Below are 23,161 nucleotides of genomic sequence, written 5' to 3'. Positions count from 1 at the left end.
GTCAAAAATTTGTTTTGTCCCTGCCTGTGTTTTGGGCTGTGTGAAGCTTCTCAGGGAAGGCAGCTCAATAGCAAGGCAGTGTCTCCAGCTCTGCAGTTTTGCTGATGTGTTTGAAGTCCCCAGACAGTTGATCAGGCAAACTTGCTGCTAAATGGATGATCTAATTCCCGGTGAATGCTGTGATCACAAGCATTACCCTACATCACAGAAACAATTTGAAAACCAGTGCGTACTCCTCAAGCTGTCAGTTGTCTTTCAGCACCCTCCTTGTGCTCTTTCATCTTGAAATGCTCGTGCTGAAGCTCCAATAAACTCACCTGTCAGCAGCTGCAGGGATGTCTCCTCTGTCTCCAGCTCCTAGCTGTAGCTGGCAGTTTAAAAGCTGTTTACAGAGCAGATAAAGCAGGGAGCTCTCTTGGAGCTGCTGTTTCTCTAAATGATTTTTCTTACACTGCAGTTATACTCAGCACGAGGTTGTGTTGGTGCACGGTGAGGATTGCTCAAAGCCAGCACCTGAGTTCTGTGCTCAGAACCCCTGAGGACATGGGCAGGGCAGGAAGGTGTCCCTGTACAGAGGGAAAATGGGATAGAGAGAGGTGACATCCTGGAAAAAGAGGGGGACAGAGCACCAACAGCCTGAAGAGTGGCCCCCAGGAGAAGAATGCTGTTTCACAGCCCACAGATATGTGGTCTGAATTTTAGAACGAAGAACTCTTTTGAAACCTGAAATTTATGGACTCATAAAATCATTAGGGCTGGAAAGACCCCTGTGTGCCCAGTGCCCACCTTGTGCCCAGCCCAGAGCACTGAGTGCCACCTCCAGCCCTTCCTGGGACACCTGCAGGGCTGGGCACTGCAAAGCTCCCTGGGCAGCCCCTGCCAAGGCCTGAGCACCCTTTGCATGCAGAAATTGCTGCTGAAATTCCAAGGAATTGATGCCTTGAGAAGGCTGAGCTAGAACAGAGGCCAGACAGAGCTAAAGAATAAAGCAAGGATTTATTAAAAGGCCTCCAGGGATCCACCTTGGGCAGCACAAGAGCCCAGCCAGGGCTACACTCAAAATGAACCAAAATGGGCACAAAATGGACACCTGGGCATGGGGTCTGTCACTGTGATCAGTTCTGCTCCATTTGCATGTTGGAGTTCATTGTCCAATTACAGCTTTAGGTTATCAAGTCCCATCCTGCTTGTTTTTCTCTCTCCAGCCCACGTTGTTTGTGCTCTTTGGCCTGAGATTTGGATCATTTGTCCTTGTTCCCCAGCTGGAGCAGGAATTGTTTTGTCTTCCTGCTCTGTGCACAGAGCTCACCATCCCTTAGTGTGAAGCCCAGACCCACACACCAAAGCAGCACAGAGTCTGAAGAATACAACAGCTAAAACCTGAGGCATCAGAATATCTAAGAGTCTATTTTTTGTGGACCTGTTTATTCTCTTTCTTCTCAAGGGGGGATCCTAGATGGTCCTTTCAGTGAAATCCCTGTTCTCATCCTTCCTTTCTGTTCCAGCATACAGAACTCTGCAGTAGGAGTACCTGACAAATTGCCCCAAGGAGCAGCTTTGTTTTTACACCACAGCCTTGCAAAAAGCAACTCTAAAAACTTAGATAAGTGAGCTTAATTTAAAATCTACTTTAAAAAAACAGCAAATTTTTGTTTTGAGTCCTTCTGCTTCTTGCTTGTGCAAGAGGCACCATCCTTGTAAAAATCATGCTAAATCTGAAGCTCCTCTCTGTTTGTTTACAAAAACCAACCCATTGTTTCCATGTGGATGCACTGGTTGTTAAGTTTTATCTGGAGAATTCTGATACTCAGCCAGGATCTGCTTCTCTGTGGTAATTTGAGGTGGGGTGAAAATGGACACTTCAAAGCAATCCTGTGTTGTCGTTCTGTGAGTTTGATATGCTGAAAACAGGGAGGAAAAAAAATTTAAAAATTTAAAGATCTGTGTCCCAGCAGGAGTTTGAGGCTACAGCTCTGCCCCTGGGTGTACTGTGAATATTAATGATACAGAACTGTGGGCACTGTGCACATGAAAACAGGAAACCCAGGTGTGTGTGCTGCAAGGTCAGTGAGGCTGGAGAGCAGCAATTGGTTACTAATAAAAATCCAGGACATTTTCTGTGCACCTCCTTAGGGGTCACTTTGCTGGTGCTGCATGAGGAAATAATAAATGTAGGTGACCTAGGTATGTGTATGTGTATTTATTTTATGTTTTATTACCAAAAAACTTGTTCAGCTGAGGGGAGGAAGGCACATGCACAGCCAGGGATGTGGTTAATTCCTTGCTCTGCTGCTGTGGTTGAAGAAAAATTTTGGAAGCCTCTGTTTCAAGATATTGAGAGGTTCCTGCCTTTTGTAGGCTCTTTCCTGTCTCTGAAGCCTAATGCTTGTTTTCTGCAACACTGGCAGAAAGAAAGAGCATTATTAGTTTTGGGTTTTGTTCTGCTTTTGGGAGGCTTTTTTTCTGAATTGGGAGCTTTTTTCACTGCAAACAGCTGCAAAGTCAAAGTAGTAAATGCATAAATATTATTAGGGAAGGAGCAGATAACAGAACAAGCTACTGTAAAAAATAATTTTAAAAATGACCTTTTTCTCCATGATTTTCCATGCATCTCCAGAAAGAAAAAGGTTCAGCAAAGGATGATGAAGGTGATCAAAGGCATGGAACAGCTGTTGTAGAAAAGGAGATAAATAAACTTTGTCTCTTTAGCATGGAGCAGAAACGATGGCGAGGGGAAGAAGCAAGGAGAGGAATGTTAAACAGATTGGGAGCTTTGCATCTTCCAAAGAAAATGACTGTACCCAGGCCTTCCTCACTCAAAAGAAACCCCAAAAAACCAAAACAACAAGGAAGGAAGCAACAAGCTTATAAAAGGGAAAGCTTTTCTTTTGGTGCTGTGGTATTCCTGGTGGCCAGGATGTTGCTGGAAGGGGAGAGGTTCAAAGGAGGCTGGATAAAACCCATCCTATTAAAAGCTATTGAGGACAGTGACTCCTGGCTCAGGGAACAGGTATTAAAGCAGAGTTGGGAGGAATTCCAGGGTGCTCAGAGGGCACCTGGTGTCACCTCCCATTGTGTGCACCCAGCTGTGCCCCAGCCCCTTGTTGGAAAAGGTATCACTGTCCGTGTTCAACTTTTTGTTTCAGAAACCTGAGACTTCCTTTTGTAAGCAGGTCAGAAATAACACCCAGCTGTTGTGTAGCTGTGTAACACAGGGGCTACAACCTGGAGTAGCAGATGAAATGTGGGATTTCTTGGCTTCCAGGCTATTTCCTACTTTTGGTGGGTAATGGGAAACAGGCAAGCAGGAATAGCAAGTGGTTCAGGTGACAGAAAGCTGGTGTTCAGGAGCAGATGATGGCAGCAGCTGTCTTGGCTGGTTGGGCTGTGTTGTTTCCCAAATTCCTGCAGTCTGGAGTGTGCTGGGAGTGGGTGGGTTGTGGTGGCAGCTGCTGCTGGGGTGATGCTCAGGTTACCCTGGGGCACTCCCTGCACACTCCATTCCCAGCCTGCTGCAGTGTTTGGGTACAGCTGCAAGGCTGGGATAGCCTGGGTGAAGGTTCCTCAGCTGCACAGAGCTTTTTACCACACCCAGGGGGCTGCTTGGTGCCATCTGCAAGGGCTGAATTTCCCTGGAGATGTTGACGTTCAGCAGCGTGTGGGTGTCAGGAGGCTTTGGGAGGTGGAGGAGGATGGAGTTGGAATAATGTCCTTTGAATCAGAGCTGCTTTGATCTGCTTAGAAAGAAACTGGCTGCTGTAAAAGGAGGGGAGAAATGCTCAAACACTGGGCTACTCTAGGATTTTGTGCAGAGAAGAAAGACTTGGAGCAGGAGCTGGTCTAGGTGGGGTGGAAACCCAAGTGTGGTGAGCATGTGTGGGGTCACTGACATGCTGCACACGCACTCCCAACAGCCATGCCTTGAAAATGGACAGAAACTCTTGGTTCAGAGGGCTCCAGCCCAAGGCATGAGCTTGATGACCTGTGTGATAACTTGGAGAGTAAATTCCAAGTGATTCATCCCTTTTCTGATCCCTCTTGAACTCTGCCTGCTCGTGTCTGTTGCTGTCAAGTGGCTGCTTCTGTATTTATGAGCGAGGTGGAAACTACTGACCTGCTTTGCCTCCTCTGAAAGGCAAGTGATAGTTCTCTCTGAGATGGCAGGGGTGCTATTTCTGCATGTGCCTGGACTAAATTTACTGCAGGCAGCTGAAAAGTGTAAATGGTGACGACTGCTGGAAGGGAAAGCGTGTATTTACTGCTCCGTGGCAATGGATTTACAGGCAGATAGTTTGGTTTATAGATAAATATTGTTGCCTCTATTTCTGTAGCCATAAGCAGTAGATTTTAAAGCCTAAACTTTGCTATCATCTAGGGACCTTTTAATATTTTTTTTCCCCCTATCCCATCTGCCGAGTTCTTCGCTGGCGGCTGAGGCGTCACGTGGCGCCAGGAGAGCCAAGAGAAGTGACGCATCCTGGTATCCCATGGTAACTCTGCTTTTCCTCTGCTTTTAGCTCCTGTGCTTTGCTCCCAGATGGAATAACCTGCCTGTGGGATTGCACTGCCTCTGCTCACTCACAGGTGAAGCTGAGGTTGCTGGGTTTTCACTCCCTGCAAACGCTTTGCCCTCGCTGACCCAAATTGAAAGGGGAACAAAGAGCACCACAAAACACAAGGCGCCAAACCAACACCAAGCCCAGAAATCTCACAATTCCCCACCCAAACTTCTCAACATGCAGGAAGCATCGGTGGGAGTTTGCTCTTTGTTTGCCATTCAGGACAGTGAAGCTTGTCTGAGAAGTTTCTGCAAACCACAGGTAGATCCCCTGCGAGTGAGGTACAATTCTCACCTAAGATTCACAATTGTCACCTACATTTGCAGTCTGGGTCTTGCAGTTCACACAGGTTTTGCTGCTGGAAACTTGTTAGGTGAGGCTTGCTCTTTGTTTTTTGTTTTTTTTTTCTCCTCTTTCTTCACCACCCCCATCAGTTGTTTTTAACCTCTGGTTGCTGTATGCAGTTACTGCCTGGATTTTTGTTAGAAATACCCTACTTATCCCCCAAGAAAATCTCATGGTTTTGCATCCAGATATGCTGATATTTTTTAGACTTCTGGTTTTCTGTTTTTTTTTTTTTTTTGAAAAATGGATCATTTAATTATAAAATGGTTTGGGTTGGAAGGGACATTAAAGCCCATCTTATTATTAAACCCCTGCCATGGCAGGGACACCTTCCACTGTCCCAGGGGGTTCCAAGCCCCATCCAGCCTGGCCTTGGGCACTGCCAGGGATCCAGGGGCAGCCACAGCTGCTCTGGGCACCCTGTGCCAGGGCTTTCCCACTCTTCCAAGGAAAAATTAACTTAAAGCCATTTTTTCCTCTCTGTCTTATATCCACTGTAACTTTACTGTATTAAACCAGCCGTGGTATTTGCTGGGGCTGCAAATGGAGTAGCTCCTCACCAGGTGTAAACACTGAGTAGAGCCCTTGCAGTGAGAAACCTCAAAGCTGGTTTTGTACCCTGTTTCCAAACTCTTCTGTGCCTGTTTTCTGTGTGCACTGAAGCACAGCTAAAGCAATGTGTGTCTGGTTTAACTCTGCCCTGCCAATTGGATTTTTGCTTTAGGGCACAGCTTTCACAAACCCAATTTATCCTCAGGGAGCAAGAAGAAAAAACTGATTTTGCTCACACACAGTCCCTGTGTAGTGGAGGAGTCGGTGGTGAAGTTTTTCAGCGTGGCAGGATTTGCATTTCTGTTGCCACAGCTACAATGAGCTCACAGCATTTCAGGAGCAGGAGTTTTCAGAGTGAAGGCACCAGTGCACCCAGATGAGTCATTCTGGTGTGTCCAAGGGCTGGGGAATCACTTCTTCAATGGGAGAGGATGCCCTGGAGTGCGGGGGAGGAGGCAGAGATGTAGTCTGAGCAGTTTGGGGCTGCCTGGATTTGTCTGGGGCATGACCTGGGAGATGTGTGCTGGGAAGAGGCTGCTGAGCTGTCAGCTGATGCACAACATCCCTGATGTGGGCACCTGGACGTTGGGAAGTATCCCAGGATTCCTTTGATGTGCTTCCTCTGGCTTTGCTCCAAGCAGGTATTTAGTACAAATCTCTCTTCTCCTCCCAGTGGGGCTGAATTCCCTTGTGTTGTGTTTCAGTCCATCCTGCTGCCCTGGCTTTGCATGGGGACTGCTGCTGCCTGGCTAAATCCAAACAAAAGCCTGCTTGTGGCAGCTGAAAGTGGTGCTGGAACAAAAATCCCTCCTCTGTAATTGCAGGAAAAAAACAAGCCTGTGTGCAGCAGGAAGCAGCATGACTAGATTAACTCATATTAACTCATACTTTTAATTTTTTTCCCTGTGTCTTCTGCACAGTCTGTGATGATTTAAGCATAAATTGCTTAGGAAAAGTCCTTGGCCTGTTATTTAATTACTGACTGCTTGTGTGGCAGGGGGGTTGGGAGGTTCAGGTCTCCTCCAACCCAAACCATTCCATGGTTCTGCAGTTTGGGTGCATGGCAGAGGATGGTTACCCTGAATCCAGAGATTTGCCATTGTGACCATTGTAAGTAAATGTGGAATATTTAATAAGGAGATAATTGGATGTCCACCTTCATCTAGGTAAGATGTAAAAACTTTGAGCTGTCCTGATGTCAGGTTTCTTTTCCCCAATGAAAACCTGGCTGGGTGCCTTTCACCTCCAGGATTGTCTACTCCTCTTGTATCAGTGTTTCATAAGCTGCCTGCAATGGCCTTTTCCTGCTGATTCTTGCCCTTGGAATGGCCTACAAGAAGCTGTTTCCTCTGTGTTATCACATGCAAAGTACTGCTGTGACACTGCTAAAAGTCTCAGAGCTGTGGTGTGAGACAGGCGTTGCAGGGACAGAAAAGCTGGAGATGGGGGAGAGCTGTGATACGTGGCCAGCTCAGTTAATGCAGGGACCTGGAACTAAAACACAACTGAATCAGAAGTGTTGAGAGCAGTTGTGACACTTTTTCCCCAACAAACAGCTGTGACTTGTCACACAGGTCACTTCACTGGCACCCTGTCTATTCACCTGGGCTCATTTGAAATAAATTCATTATTGCTCTTGCTTGGTGCTGTTGGAGTTTTGAATTTCTCTGTTTGAAAGTGCTTTTGGAGTGATTATGTGCTTAATTATTATAATTTTTTTTTGCTGTGTTGGAGGCCTTTTTCTGCTGTGACTTCTTATTTTTGGAGCTATGGGTGTGTAGGTTTATGGATTAAAATAAACAAGGAGGGGGAGAACCCTCCAAACAAAGCCCAGGAAGGAGCTCAGGAATCAAATTGAAACTGTGACATAGAGGGAGGACAAGGGTTTAGGGCAGCAAAACTGCAAAGTGAGGTCTCCAGGGGGTGTCTTTGGACAAGCAGGAGGGATGATACCACCAGAGAGAAGTGATTTTTTCTCATCTGTATGTCAAGGGGTATCTCCACTTTGCCTTCAAGTGCACTATGGAATAAATTTGGAAAATTCAGCTTGTGTTTGACAAGGAAATGCCAGGTGCCATAGCAGGGGGAACAAAACAAGCAGCAGATCAAACTGAGGGCCACTGGCCCCCAAAGCTGTAGGAAGGGACATTTTTCAGCTTATGGGAGTCCCATCAATGTGTGCTGAGCTTGGGGGTAGGCAGGGAAGCTAAACAGCTAAATTATGGGTTTGTTACTTGGGTTGATGATCAAATGGGAGAAGACTGAAGGCTATAACACAGCCAGGACTGTGAGGCACAGGAATAGTGCTGCTCACTGCTGTTTTTGGACGAGGCTGGCCGAGGAACAGAGGTCACAATGACTGGGGAAAGCCTTTTGGCAAGTGAAGTTTATCCCTGCAGGCAGCTGCTCACCCCAGCAGCCCAATTTTGGCTTTTGTTGTTTGGTTTTTCTCCTCTTAGTAACTCTCCAAAACACACTGCAGGGTGTCTGCTTGCACCTGAGGGATTTGCCTTTGTGGGCAGGAGAATAAAGAAGAACAGAGCTGCTGTCCTGGAGATCTGCATTTGTGTTTCTGCCTGGGTTTTGGGCTACCTGTGGTCCCTGTGCCACTGGGATGAGCTGCACAGGTGACACAGTGTCTGGCTGCTCTCACTCTTGTCCAAAATGCCACTCTTGTCCAAAATCCAAAAGCATTTTGTGGCCTGTTCCCCTGGTGGAAGCCAGAGGAATGGATCTGAGCGTGAAAATTATTGTGGAACCATAACACTGGATCTGGTTTGGATGCATAAAGATGCAATTAAGGCTTGAGAGAAATGTTTTGAACACTTGTGGAGAGTTTGGATGGATGGAAGAGCTCTGCAGGATCCAGCAGAGCCGGGGGAAGTGCTTACCCAGAGTGTATTGGCACAAGGTATCCTGTGTTCCTTGAGTTCCTTTCACCTTGAAAAGACAAATTAAAAAGGAGTTTCTGCTGCCCAGTGGGTTCTGTGGGGTATTTTCCCATGGGAATCCTTCACCCTTCCTTTCCACTTGTTTTGATCTGACATTGTGGTGGGATTTAATGCTTCCAGTACAAGAAATTAAACACAGGTTTAAAAATAAAAACATCCCCCAAATCTCAGAATGACTTTTGAACCAGCACAGGCAGGAGAGAATCCCCATGTGGATTATTTGCTCTCTTGGGTTTTGATCTTGTTTTTTTTTATTGGCCCTAAAAATGTCCAGAGGTTAAAATCAGAATAATAAACATTTACAAGGGAATTTTCTACGGTCAGCTTTCATTTAGCACTGAAAGCCCTGGAAAGCCTGGTCCATTTTGGGATGCTGAAGACAAAGTGAGTTTTTTCCTGTTTTATTTAAGAGCTGCATGATGGATGTGGAAGCTTGAATTTTCCTTTATTTAGTAGTGTACCAAACCCAGCCTTTTGCTGTATAAACAAAGGGTCACATTCATAACAGCAAGAGCAGCTAAACAAGGGCAGTGACTTAGAGGGGGAATATCTTGGTATTGCAAGTGTTTAATGAATAATGGATGTCTTTTGTGCCAAAATCTTTCTGAATTTGTAACATATTGACCACACAAAGTTGTGCAGCATTTCCTGGGCAGGAGGGAGAGCTGCTGTGTTCATCTCTGTCACACTGCCCTGTTTCAAGGTGTATTTGGGGAAGGAACACTGTTCCTTTTGTCACCACATGAGCAATCCTAAACTCTGTTTGGGTGAGTAGTGATGGAAACCTGGCTGTGCTGTGTTGGTTTTGTGGCTGGTCCCCATCCATGCCCTCAGTGTAGGGATGTTCCCTGTGCTTCAGTTCCTGCTTTTTGGATTCAGGACCACTCCAAAAATTACATCTTGGGTGTGTAGCTGCCTCAGGTGATCCCCAGGCTCCAGATCTGCTGCTTTGGGGCAGGATGGAGGCCTGGCTGTGTCTGGGTTGATGTGCAATTTCCATACATGATTATTTCTCTTTGTGCATGTGCCTGCGTTTTTATTTCTTGAAACTTTGGCCAATTGTTCCTTTCTCTGCCAGCAGCCTGCCAGGATCCTTGGGGTGGATCTCAGCAATGTGCAGGACATGCAGCATCCCTGATTCCCCCTTGCTTTGCTTTGTTCTGGGTTTCTACAACCCCCTGGTACCTTCCAGCTGGGGAAGGAGCCACTCTCCTCCAGCAGGGTGACCCAGAGCCAGGGCTGGTGATGCTTTGCTGGCAGTGAGGAGCTGAGCTGGGCTGGAATTAGCAGCCTCTCTATTCCCTTGCAAGTCCAGAGGAGTTATTTCTGTGTTTAGTTGGTTCTGCTTTATGGGGTTTGATTCAGTGTGGAACAGTTGCTCGTGCTGCCCAAGAGAAGAGTCCTGTATAAATGGGAATTGTTGTGTGTCCTGAGTGCCACAAGTGTAAGGGAACTCCTCAACCTCCCCAGGAGGAGCTGCTGTGATGGTTGGAGGTGCTGGTCTGGTCTTTGTGTTCACAGCTGCAGGAATTGTAAAGATGAAACTGCAAGCTGAGAACCTGAGCCCCTGTGCAGATCTTGTTTTGGGGCTGCCTCTTGGTGCACCTACTCAAGGGATCCCAGAAGAGTTAAAAGGGACCCTAAATCCCATCTCATTCCACCCCTGTCATGGGCAGGGACACCTTCCACCATCCAGCCTGGCCTTGGGCACTGCCAGGGATCCAGGGGCAGCCACAGCTGTGCCAGGGCCTGCCCACCCTGCCGGGGAACAATTCCTCATTCCCAATATCCCATCCAGCCCTGCCCTCTGGCACTGGGAAGCCATTCCCCTTGTCACTCCATCACTTCCAAAGGATCTCTCTCTGTGTTTCATGCAGCTCCTTCAGGCCACACTTTAAAACTGCACTGGTGCCTTTTTTTGGTTTTTCTTACTGTGTGAAGAGCCCTCGAGTGCCCAGCTGTGCCAGCTGCCACCACAGCAGAGCCCAGCTGGGCTCTCCCTGTCCCTGCTGTGCCCCCAGAGTATTTGCAGAGAGAGGAGGAGGAGGTGTGCTAAACTGAGAGGCAGGCAAGGCAAATGCTCTGACAGTTAGGGAGAAACATGTTTTATTGGGAGCTTTTGGACAAAAATATGGGTATTGCATAGAGTCTTCCCTGTCCCCCTCCTTTTTAGGGTGAAATATTGATAGATCAATATTTAAAGACAATTTTAAGTATTAATTTTTTGTATTATTTTAATATAAAATTTTAGGATCAATTTTGTACTTTCCTCTATTGCTGATGGCTCTCATTGGCCTCTTTTTGCCAGACCACTTCCGTTCCCTGAATGGCATTCACTTTGCCATTCCATGTTCCTGTGGGAACAGGGAATGTTGGAGATTTAAAGAAATTCCAACTTTAATTTATCTCTTGGCCTTCAAATAAAAAACTTCAGTATTTCTGTTGTTTTACACCAGCAAGAAGTAGTTACCTTCTAAGTTAATGAAAATTTTGGCTTATAAACCTAAATCATAACCATGTCTGACTCTTCTTGCTTTGTTCTAACAGGATAATCATCCTTTGGGTTTTAGAGGTGTAACAGAGCATTTGTGGGGCTGAGGGCTTTTTAAAGCATTCATCCCAGTGGTGATGTTTGAGGAAAAAAAAAAGGCAAAGGGGAAGCGAGGGACCTTTATGGAATGGGAGTGATGCAACACCTGCCTGGCCTGTTCACTTGTCTCTGACCCGTGTGTCACATTGAGAAAGCAGAATGGGCCCAAACCATGGCCAAGGTGAGTGAGCAAGGCTGGGAAGTGAGGGAGGGCTCATGTCAGGGGTTGTGCAGGGCTGGGGTGTGCCCTGTCAGCGCTGTGACACTGTGGCACTGTGCCTCACACAGGCTGAGGTGCTGCTCCTCAGTTCCTGGCGGTGTCACAGGTGATATCCAGGCTGAGAGAGGGAATGGCTGGAGGCTCCCAGGATCCCAGCCTGCCTGAGCCTGGCATGGGCCTCTGCAGGGTCACCTTGGCAAGCAGGGCCACCCAGAGCTGCTGGTCCAGGGCCATTTGCCACTCTGCCCGTGTCTCTTTGCCACTGAGGAGTGCAGAACTTCAGGAATGCTGTCACCTGTGCTGAGTGGAGGGGCAGGATCACTCTTGTCATGCAGCTGGTGGCTTTTTTTGCTGGCTCCTGGGAGTTGTTGTCATCTGTCCTGCTTGGCAGAGCTGTCCCAGCCTGTGCTGGCTCCTGGGGTCACTCTCCCCCCATAGTGGTGGAAGGACTTTGCTTTGTTTGAACACCCTGAGGCTGCTGCCTGCCCTTTGCTCCAGCCTTTTAGAGTTGATCCAAGTGTCACTGTGACCCTCGGGTGTACTGGCCACTCACCCCAGTTATTGTGTCACCAGCAAAGTGCTGAGGGTACACTCTGTGCATCCTCCAGGTCAGTAAAAGAGGTTAAATGGTTTTGGGAAGTGTCTGTCCTCCAACTGGACTTTGTGGCACTGACCTCTCCCTGCTGGGCCCCTTTTCCACCCACCTCCCTGCCCTCCTGGCTGCTGCACACTTTGCCAGCTCATCTGAGGGTGTGAGAAGAGCCAGTGTTGAAATTCTTGCCAAAGCCAAGACAGCATCCTCTGCACTCCCTCCATCCACTGGGACTGTTTCATCCTAGGAGGAGGCCAGGCTGGTGAAGCAGGATTTTCTCCCTCTGTATGTCCATGCTGACTGCTCCTGATCACCCTCTTGTCCTTCAGGTGACTGGAGATGGTTTCCAAAGTTCATCAAGTGTGGCCTCACAGTGACAGCAGCCATCAGCACTTGTGGATCCATCCCATCAGGTCCCATGGGATGAATATTTGCAGCTTTCTGTCCCCTAACCTGATCCTCTTCTACGAAGGATAAGTCTTCCTTGTCTGGTTTTCCCCTTTGGTCTCAGGGGCCTGCAATTCCTGCAGGTTGGCCTCACTGGCACCCTTCACATCCTTTGTCAGATTCAATTCCAGATGAGTTTTGACTCTCTTAGCCCCATCCCTGCCCCATCAGTGTTCCCAGATTCCTCCTGCATCACCTGCAGGATCAGTGATCCCAGATCCCTCCTGCATCACCTGCAGGATCAGTGTTCCCAGATTCTTTCTGTATCACCTCACCTTGCAGGATCAGTGTTCCCAGATTCCTCCTGGATCAGCTGCCCCTGCCCTGCTCTTTGCACTTGGCTCTGATCAGGAGCTCTGTGCTCCTCCATGGGGGCCTCGTGCCTGCTCAGCTGGATCTGCTGCTTGTTGGGATGTTGTTCATCCTGGTGGAGGTGATCCTTTTTATCAGCCAGCTCTTTTGGGTCCCTTTTTATCAGACATCTCTTTTGGGTCCCTTTTTATGAGCAAGCTCTTTTGGGTCCCTTTCCTCTCCAAGCCCCTGGGGTTCTCCAGGCACACCCTGAAGATGATGCCCGTTCTCCAGTCCAGGGCTGTGGTGCAGCTTTGTCCCTTGGCTCCTTCCTTTGAGGGCTCTGAGCTCCATGATCAGCGCAGCCAGAGCTGCCCAGATCTTCACACCCCTCACCAGTTCTTGTCTCTGTGTAAGGATGAGATCCACTCATCCAGGGGCAGGGCAGAGATATGGGATGAGATGGATGGGATCCACCATCCCAGGGTGTTCCAAGCCTCATCCAACCTGTGCATGGACACCTCCAGGGCTCCAGGGGCATCCCCAGCTTCTCTGGAGCCCTGCAGGTGGCTGTGCTGGTGTTTATTTGGACGTGCAGCCCTGTGTGTGTGTGTGTGTGTGTGAGCTCCAGGGTGGCAGCAGGAATAGCTCAGCTCCTGGCAGAGCCCGGGATATGTGAGATCCTCCCTCTCTGGCTGCATGCATGCAATATTTCTCTTGGCTCCTTCAGCCTGGCTCTGGTGTCCGAGCCGAGGCTGTGTGTGTAGCTTTAGGAAAAGAAAAGCTTTATTTCTGTCTGATTTTCTCCCCTACTTGCGTGTGTGCAGTCTCTCCAGAAGGGCTGTGCTTCTCCCTCCTTCTCCCCTGCCTATTTATATCCGCGGTGACGTTGCGGGAGTGTTTGCTTTGGAAGAAATCTATTTCTCCGTCTGGCTGAGCCAAACTGAAAGCAAACCCGCAGGAGGAGAAAGCATTCCGAGCTGCAGGAGAAAGCAAAGCATTCCTTTCTTCTCCTGCTGGGGAGAAGGGAGGCCTGGGGACTCGCAGGAAATGATCACCTGGCAAGGACAGGAAGCCTGGCAAGGTAAACGCCTTTTTCTGTTTGACTAATGCACTGACATCCACCCCCAAAAGCCGTGAACTTCTCATTCCGGGGGGCGGAGGCGTGAAACTCTGGGCTGGTTTTCAGAGAGGAGCTGTGAAATGAGTTGCTGAAAGCCTGCAGGCTCAGGACAATGGCTCTTTAATAATCCAGCAAGACTTGTCTCATCAGCTGCTTGCATGCACAGGGATTGCTGTGCCCCCTCGTCAGGTGGTGCACAGGGGCTGTTCCTTCTCCCCCTGCTCCCCAAATATTGTGATTGCACTGTGGAAGTGATTTCCTTACAGTAAAACTGAATTTTGCCTCATCTGTACCTTTCTAAGCCCTTCAGAAACTTCCCAAGCCTTTCTGTTATTATTGTGCTCAGTCTGAATCTGAAATAAGGAATTTGCTCGATAGTTTTATAAACTGAATTCTCTGTATTGTGTTTATAGAGTAGTTTGCAAAATTAGAGCATTTACTTTTGGTTTTCTGACATGTGAAGCTGCATTTGCTACTCTTTGCTGCTTGTGAGCTGTAGAAGACACAGAAAGTAACACTCGAAGGTTTTAAAGCTGAGCCCTGGTTTTTTGCAGAAGTGCATCCTCAGCACAATATAAACAGTCCAGCCTAATAAACAGCCAAGGAGAGCGAGGTCTGTCTCCCTCTAAATATTGTGATTGCCTTGGAAGTGATTTCCTTACAGTAAAACTGAATTTTGCTCATCTGTACCTTCTCTTAAGCCCTCTCAGAAACTTCCCAAGCCTTTCTATTATTATTGTTCTCAAGTCTGAATCTAAAATAACAAATTTGGTGCTAGTTTTAAAACTGAATTGTCTGTATTGTGTTTATAGGTAGTTTGCAAAATTAGAGCATTTACTTTGGTTTTCTGACACGTGAAGCTGCATTTGCTGCTCTTTGCTGCTTGTGAGCTGTAGAAGACACAGAAAGTAACACTCAAAGGTTTTAAAGCTGAGCCCTGGTTTTTTGCAGAAGTGCCAATCCCTCAGCAAATCTAACAGTCCAGCATAAATAAACAGCCAAGAGAGCGAGTCTGCCTCTCTAGAAAGTTGAAGTATTTACCTTCACTGTTTTACTCCCTATTAGATATTTTTAACTCCTAACCAAACTGCATTTTTGTGAGCTGTAATTGCAGGGGTAAAACCTCTGCCAGTGATTTTTAGGAAACACAACAGACAGTGGAAGTTCTGTGGAGATGTTCAGGATTGGAGCTCTTTGGTGTGGATGGAGGAGAAATGGAGCTGTTCTTGCTCTAGGAAATCGTGGGTGCAGCACAACAGTACCCAAGTGAGGTCAGCCCTTGGGAGTAGCTACAGGTCCTTAAAAATACCAGGGATTTCTTTGAGTGAGAGCATGGCAGGGATGGTGCTGTCCCCAGTTTGAGATACACACCTACCTCACTTAACTCTTGTGGAATCAGCTCTGTGATAGCCTTGGGAATCCACTGGGAATAGCCAGGAGGCAGCAGGGAATCACAGAATCATGGAATCATGGAATTTTTTGGGTTGGAAGGGACCTTAAAGTTCATTCAGTGTCATCTCTGCCATGGGCAGGGACACCTTCCACTGTCCCAGGGTGCTCCAGCCTGGCCTTGGGCACTGCCAGGGATCCAGGGGCAGCCACAGCTGCTCTGGGCACCCTGTGGGAACAATTCCTAATTCCCAATACCCCATCCAGCCCTGCCCTCTGGCAGTGGGAGCCATTCCCTGTGTGCTGTCCCTCCATCCCTTGTCCCCAGTCCCTCTCCAGCTCTCCTGGAGCCCCTTTAGGCCCTGCCAGGGGCTCTGAGCTCTCCCTGGAGCCTTCTCCTCCCCAGCTCTCCCAGCCTGGCTCCAGAGGGGCTCCAGCCCTGGGAACAACTCCATGACCTCCTCTGGACTCACTCCAGCAGCTCCAGACCCTTCTGCTGTCAGTATCCAGCAGAATTAACCCCCTTGTGTGTGCTCCTGGAGAGGGGTTTTTGGTGTTCTGGGGTTTGAAAACAGGAACATAATCTGTGTGTTGTGACTGGTGTCAGGAGCAGAAATGCAAGTGGCAGCACAGTAAATGCCAGCCAAAATAGGCATGATGAATGCCAGGGGAAAGGTATTTGGCCATGGCTTGATTTAGCTGCTCTGTGTGTGCTGCAGCATAATATGTTTATTTAAGTTTATTTAAGTTTGGTTTAATTAGTGTGTGATTGTGGGGATTTTTGAAGGAGTTTTGAATGAGTTAGAGATGGGACTTTTGAGTTGTTTTTGATGATGTGGGTTTGTTTTTTAATCTTTTTTATAGGTAGGAAGGGTGAGTTTGGTTCATATCTTTATAGTATGGTTTAGAAGGTCACAAAACTTTTAGTTACAAGACTTTTTAAGGAGTTATTTACTAATAAAACACTGCTAATAAGGATATTTATGTTTTTACTTAATTTTAAAATATTTTGTCTTATGGGTTTATGTTATAGTGTAAGCTTTTTTAGTTAATTATATTAAAACACACAAATGTACAATGCTATATTTTAATCTCTTTATTTACTTTTGTAGCTACTTTATTTTTTTATATTTTAAATTCTAAACCTCAAAATTTTTAAAAATTAATTTAACGTGTTTGTACTTTAAACTATAAATCTACATTTTCACTTTTAATACTTAAGTTCAAAAGCCTTTCCCAAGATCTCAAATCAAATCCTGTATTTAATTCTAAACGATTCTTTAACTTACAAACCCAAAGTTCTAAAAGTTCCTTACATTTCAAATTCCAACACATGATGAAGCCCAGACAGAGCAGGGTGCCCAGAGCAGCTGTGGCTGCCCCTGGATCCCTGGCAGTGCCCAAGGCCAGGCTGGACTTTGGGAAACCTGGGTTGGTAGAAGGTGTCCCTGCCATGGCAGGGGTGGGATGAAATGAGCTTTAAGGTCCCTTCCAATCCAAACCACTCCATGATTTTATGCCTTCTGTGGTCCAAGCTGCTGAGACTTGGCTTTGGTGGGAGCAGGATGAAGTTCCTTCATTTCTCTGTTCAAGTTCCTGTTTGGAATTGTAGTGAGACACATAATTCAGCTGCTTGTAGAAAAGTGTCCCTGTAAGAAATATGAGTTGGGATTTCATTGAATGCTGATTTTTTTAGGATATATATCCCAGAAAGCAGAATTTTTATGCTCCTAGTAGAAGGACCAGGCTGTTATTTTTCATGCTTACACAGAGTTTGAACATTTTTTAACAATAAATTGGACTGAAGGTCAAGGTCATAAAAATAACGTCTAGCAGGCTAAATTTTTATTGCATTTTGATCATTGGTGGAGATGAAAGTACAGTTAGATTTTATCTGAGTGACACCAAAAGCAGCCTTTGCTTGTGGTGGCATTGCTGCCTATTCCCTTTTTTGTAGGATGAGATAAGGGGACACATAAACACACTTCCCCTGAAAACCTTTTAAGCCTTTGAGATTAATGGCTTTGGCTTCCTGAGCATAATCTGTTCTTTCCAGCTCTTAATTAAGGTCATCCTGAGAACCCAGGTGAACTTGTGGCTGGGGAAGTCGGAGGATGAGAGCTGGAATGATGGAATTGCAGCCCTGACACAGGATACTGGGAATACAACACCCTGCAGCCCTCACAACCAGCTCCTTATCGCTCCTGTGACTTGTTCCCTTTGCCCTTGGGGCAGAGGAAGTGTGTGCTCGAGTATTGATCCACATCATGCTTATTAATGACACAGGTATTGGATAGGTGGGCATGTCAGGGCCGTTTAACCTTTGGATATTGACTGCCAGCTCCACAGGGAGAAGGGAACTGGAGGCTGGCATGAATTGGGAACTGGCGGAATTGGGAGCTGGAGGCTGGGATGAATTGGAACTGGAGGCTGGGATGAATTGGGAACTGGATGAATTGGGAGCTGGAGGCTGGGATGATTTGGGAACTGGATGAATTGGGAGCTGGATGAATTGGGAGCTGGAGGCTGGGATGAATTGGAACTGGAGGCTGGGATGAATTGGGAACTGGAGGCTGGGATGAATTGGGAACTGGATGAATTGGGAGCTGGAGGCTGGGATGAATTGGGAACTGGATGAATTGGGAGCTGGAGGCTGAGATGAATTGGAACTGGGGGCTGGGATGAATTGGGAACTGGAGGCTGGGATGAATTGGGAGCTGGAGGCTGGGATGATTTGGGAGCTGGATGAATTGGGAGCTGGAGGCTGGGATGAATTGGGAACTGGAGGCTGGCATGAATTGGAACTGGAGGCTGGCATGAATTGGGAACTGGAGGCTGGGATGAACTGGTGATTGGTGTTTTATTGTCACACTCTTGGAGTGGAGTGGAGTGTCCCAGTGCTGGTTCTGCTGCCTGGCAGGAGCAGCAGGTGTAATCAGGGTTTTGGGATAACAAACATCTTGCTGAAAAACCCCCAAGAGTGGATTTCTCGCTGCTTGGTGTGGCTGTGGCGTGCAAGCAAACGCTCAGGATGTGGAGACAGGGTTGATTTATCTTGAACAGGAAAGAGCCCCCTCCACACCCACAAGCCCTGCTGTTGAACTTTAGCACCAAACATCATCCTGTATTAACTCCTGCTTTGTTTTTTGGAGTTGTGGCTGGGTTTATTTTTGGTTGCTTAGGGTTTGTTGTTTTGAAATGTTTATTTTGCTTGATGGTGTCTAAGGCCTTAGCGAAGCCAGAGGATCTGATAGCAGCAGCCTTGTCCCAAGGTGTGGGGCAAACAGCAAACTCTAGATGGAAAAATCAGTGGGACACCAGTCTGTGTCCCATTACTCTGTTTGGTGAGGAAACTCTCTGTAACAGAGGCCTCTGGGTTGGAATTTGGGTTTGAAAGAGACAAAAGCAATTTGGAATTTTGAGGTGGTGACTTTTATAACAGGAGGTTTTTAACACACCTGGGTGATGAGATTTCTGGGAGGGCAGAATAAGTGGATCAGGGAATAGGAGTGGCATTTCCCAAGCTGGAAGTGCTGGATGTGGGATGCAGTCACGTGGGAATGATACCCTGCTCTCTGAAAAACATCCTTATTGTTGAGTGGGGGGTTTGAAAAGGATGTCTCATTTCTATTTTTCCTCTTTTATGGAAAGCTTCACTCTTCCAGGCTCAAAAGGAACCTCAGTGATGTTAAATTCTTGCTTTCACCTGGGTATGTAATTGCACATGGCCTGGATGGAATTGCCATTCCTGGAGAGGTGCTGGGTGTTGAGCTCTGCAGAGCCACCCCTGGGAAGGTCCATGTGTTTCTCCAAGGATCTAAAGGTCAACCACAGCCCTGAATCAAAAAGAACAGAAGGCTGGGCAACACACATGATGAGCAGAGTGAGGATTTTATCCATTTAGATTAGATGAGAGCTCCAGGAGCTGCTTGGGTGATGGATGGCAGAGAGTGAAGACACCTCCTTGTGAGGTGAAAAATGTCCTTATCGTTGAGTGGAGTGTTTGGAAATGGCATCTCCTTTCTATTTTTCTCTTTTATGGAAAGCTTCACTCTTCCAGGCTCAAAAGGGACCTCAATGGTGTTGAATTCTTGCTTTGACCTGGGTTTGTGATTGCACATGGCCTGGATGGAATTGCCATTCCTGGAGGGATGCTGGGTGTTCAGCTCTGCAGAGCTACCCATGGGACAGTCCATGTGTTTCTCCAAAGATCAACCACGGCCTTGAACCAAAAAGAGCAGAAGTTTGGGCACATGGGAAACACACATGATGAGCAGAGTGAGGATTTTATCCATTTAGATTAGATGAGAGCTCCAGGAGCTGCTTGGGTGATGGATGGCACAGAGTGAAGACACCTCATTGTGAGGTCCTGTATCCTGGTGGACCTCAGGGGTTTGGGATCCCACTGCAGCTCCTGCCATCCCCTTCAGAGTGACACAAGGAAGGTGTGTGATCCCTCAGAGCTGTCCCAGTGTGTCTGGGGGTTTGTAGGGTTTGAGTGGGCTGGGAGTGCCCGGGATCAGCTCAGCTAGGCAGAGCATCCCGGGTTGCAAAACTGCGAGGGCAAAGGACACCCACGTGTCCAAACACAGCAGCATGAGGTGTTTCTTCACTCCCTGCTGAACCAGGAGGAGCTTCCAGCCGATTTTCCAGACGATTCTGGTTTGCTGCCAGGGTTTAAAATACACCTTCCCTCTTGCATACGTGCTGGAGCACATGATGCTGAAATGGGAGGAATTCTGCTCAGGGAACTCAGTTCAACTTGCAGGCGAGGCTGAGCTTTTTTTAGGGAGAGAGGGAGCAGAGTGGTTTCCTGCGGACGTTGCTCTGTGAGTCACACCGAGTTCCATGACACAGCATTCCTGCCGGGAAACTTCACTGCTGGAACTGATGAGCACATCAGCGCTCTGGAATCTCCCTTTGTGTTAGCAAACACACCTAAGCACTTCACCTGCTGCTTCTGGAACTTGTTCTGATAGTACTTGAGAGATTTTTAAACTCAGCTGTTTCAGAGTTTTTTAGTTTCTCTCAGAACCCCATTAACATCAATATTTTTAGTGTCCATTAAGAGCCTTCCACATAAGAAGTTGTAATGGCTTTTAATGCTGCAACACAGATGAAATAATAATTATTATTTAATTACACGTGTAATAATGAAGTTTCACATTACTTCTCTAAGTGTTTTAATGCAAACACTTTTAAGGTCAGAGTAGCTTTATAATTCGTCTGTAGCACATTTTTTCTGATGTGTCAGTGACCAGGACAAGTTACTTGAATGGACAGATTAAAAAAAAATGCTTTGAAGGTTTTTTGGGATATATGAGGTGGATGTATAGATTTATATTCTTGGTTTGAAGCCCTGTGAACACATCAGAGTGACAATGATGGCCTGGCCCTGCTGAGGGACCTCCAGGGCTGTGTCCAGTTCTGGGTCCCCAATCCAGTGGGTCCCCAATCCAGGAGGGACATGGAGGGGCTGGAGCGTGTCCAGGGCAGGGAATGGAGCCCCAGGAGGGGCTGAGGGAGCTGTCAAGGGGTTCAGCCTGGAGCAAAGGAGGCTCAGGGGGCCCTTGTGGCTCTGCACAACTCCCTGCCAGGAGGGGACAGCCAGGGGGGGTCGGGCTGTGCTGCCAGGGAACAGGGACAGGACAAGGGGAAAGGGCCTCAGGCTGGGCCAGGGGAGGCTCAGCTGGGACAGCAGCAGCAATTTCTGCATGCAAAGGGTGCTCAGGCCTTGGCAGGGCTGCCCAGGGAGCTTTGCAGTGCCCAGCCCTGCAGGTGTCCCAGGAAGGGCTGGAGGTGGCACTCAGTGCTCTGGGCTGGGCACAAGGTGGGCACTGGGCACAGCTGGGACTCTCCAGCCTCAGGAATCCTGGGGTTCTGAGCAGTTTTTTCGCAATTGCCAGAGACTTTCATTGCCACCCTCAGTGCTGGATTTCACCTGCTAATACACAATTCTTTTCTGGTGGGTAGGGTTTAAGGGGGCTCAACATAACCTGACTGTTTTTGGTGTTTAGGCAGATTTCAGCTGTCAAGGCAAGGAAGGTATTTCCCCAGGCCTTTGGAAGGACATCCCAAATGACTCTTGAATGATCAAGACACAGCAGCAGTGGAGCACTGGGGTGGCAGCCCTTTCTCCTCAGTGCCAGCAGTCAACCTCAAATCTGGTTTTTGTCACATTGCTCACGTTTTGGTGGGAAATAAACAACATCTCTGTGGCCATCTCTATTCTTCAGGCGTTTTTTGAGTGATTGTCACTCTCCTGTTGAAGCAGGATGGGGGAAGGTAGAGGTGAAACAGCAGCAGCCACTGAACTGAGGGCAGTAGTCCCAGATATCCAGTCCTATAGAAAGAAAATTATGTCATCAGCTCAGGCTGTCCTCTCCTTCAGCCGTTAGGCTAAATATGTCCTGGCTGCACTGTGTAGGAGAGAAAAACACCCTCCTTTGCACATCCAGTGGAAGAGTTCATTGTGTTTCTTTTTATTTGTTTAGGGCTTTGCAGGGTGTTATGTTGTATCTGTCTGGACACATGCAGTATTTAAATTCACCACGGTTGAAAAGGTGTTCTCAAAGCTCCCTTTTAATTACCTGTAATACTCGTCCAACTGTCTTTTCTTCTCCCTTCTGGCCCCACCTGACTCGTGGGAACACAGGGCTGCCTTTGTTATGTGCCTTGAGGTCACTGAACTCACACAGGCCTGGATCATGGGGGAAAAAATATCGCCAAGATAAGATCTGCTGGAGGAACACAAGAGCATTTCTGTCAAATATGAACGCATTTATTGTCTGGAGGGAGTTCTTGAGTTGGCCTCTGGCCTCACCAGGTGACTTGTGCTGTCCTGAGAGGTGTGTGAGTGTCCTCAGCATAACAAGGAGTCCTTCTTGGCCTGTGGCATCTTCTAATTAGGCTGTAGATTCCTCAGTATATTCTCAGTGGGAGGGATTTATAGGATTGTTACTGACTAAAGAATTTTTAGGTGATGAGCAATTCCTGTTTTCACTCCAGAATCCCTCCTGGAAAGGAGGCCCAGGTTGGGCAGATGACATCTGTTGAGTGTTATAGAGCCCAGTCACTAAAAATCTGCTGGAAAAAAACTCCAGAGCTCACTGGTGCCTCATTCCATGTCTCCTCAGATTTTAAATAAAATGGGAGTTGAACTTGACCATGGGCCATTTTTAGGTGTCTAAACATTGTGGAGGAGCTGATGGTGAGCACATTGTTCCACTGGATACTTGGCTGTCGCCATGTGTTAGGAAAAAGCACTGCTGGGCCATGCTCAGGGGTGTGGATCTACTAAAAAACCCCAAAGCAGCTGCTCCTATAAAATACTTGTTTTCTGTGTGATAGGATTAGTGTGGAAGGATTTCTGTGTGCAGCTTCTGAAAATTCTTTTTCCACCCTGTGGCTCTGCAGATTCCTCGGTATTCCTGGCAGCAGGCTGCCTCTCTCGGGATGGAGCTCAGAAATGCTGCTATTTGTTCCTGCTAGTGCCTATTTTTCAGTTTCCACATTATTTAATCCATGGAGTGGAAGCAGGCTGCTTCCTACGCCTCTGACTTCACTCCTGGCCAGTGTCTCTGTTGGATCCAGCAGGCTGGGGAGAGTCCGTGCTCTGCTGGAAAACACTGCCAGCGCTGCTGCTCATCCCATCAGTGTTCCCAACATGACTCAGCCCGCTTTGTGTTGTGGTTTTGTACCGAATTACAGCAGCTCCCCGCTGCCCCGAGTTAGCAGCCAGCAGGCATCTCTGCTCCCTCTCACCTGGGATGCTTTCCCCGGCCTTTCCCGCTGCATCCTGGAGATGCTGTGTGCTTCCAGTCCTTGCTGTGTCCTTTGGGATAGAGGCTGGGTGCCAGCCCTCGGGGGGTGGTGATGCTGCCTGGCCAGGGACTCTGCTGCTGCTGGAGCCAAAAATTCATGGAAAGCTTGAGGAATGAATTGGTTGTTGCTTTGTGTTAGTGTGGTGGAACACGACTTTTCTTTTTGCTGGAGGGATATTTTTAAAATTTCTAGAGTAGGACTGATATATAACTGGAAAAAGGAATCCTTTCTCCCTGCAGTGACTTTTAAGTGACACTTAACGAAAGCGTTCCGCGCGT

At 47.6% G+C, this 23,161-nt stretch overlaps 1 protein-coding gene across 4 annotated transcripts in view; it reads left to right on the top strand.

The window, feature by feature from the left end:
• The window catches only part of SGMS1 (sphingomyelin synthase 1), a 95,939-nt gene that overhangs the window by 36,395 nt on the left and 36,383 nt on the right, over positions 1-23,161 (top strand). The window contains exon 1 of one of the 4 annotated variants that reach the window (XM_064716884.1): positions 5,808-6,097. The exons of 2 other annotated variants lie outside the window; for them this stretch is intronic. The gene's annotated coding sequence lies outside the window, so the exon portion shown is untranslated. Of the gene's footprint in view, positions 1-5,807; positions 6,098-13,394; positions 13,632-23,161 lie in introns of those variants that run through there. One more of the 4 variants, XM_064716882.1, reaches the window with a different exon arrangement.

The sequence above is a fragment of the Zonotrichia leucophrys genome, chromosome 6 (genome assembly GCF_028769735.1).
Source record: "Zonotrichia leucophrys gambelii isolate GWCS_2022_RI chromosome 6, RI_Zleu_2.0, whole genome shotgun sequence".
In the NCBI taxonomy this organism is placed as follows: Eukaryota; Metazoa; Chordata; class Aves; order Passeriformes; family Passerellidae; genus Zonotrichia; species Zonotrichia leucophrys.
Note: the sequence above shows the minus strand (reverse complement) of the source record. Positions and strands in the feature narration are given on the sequence as shown.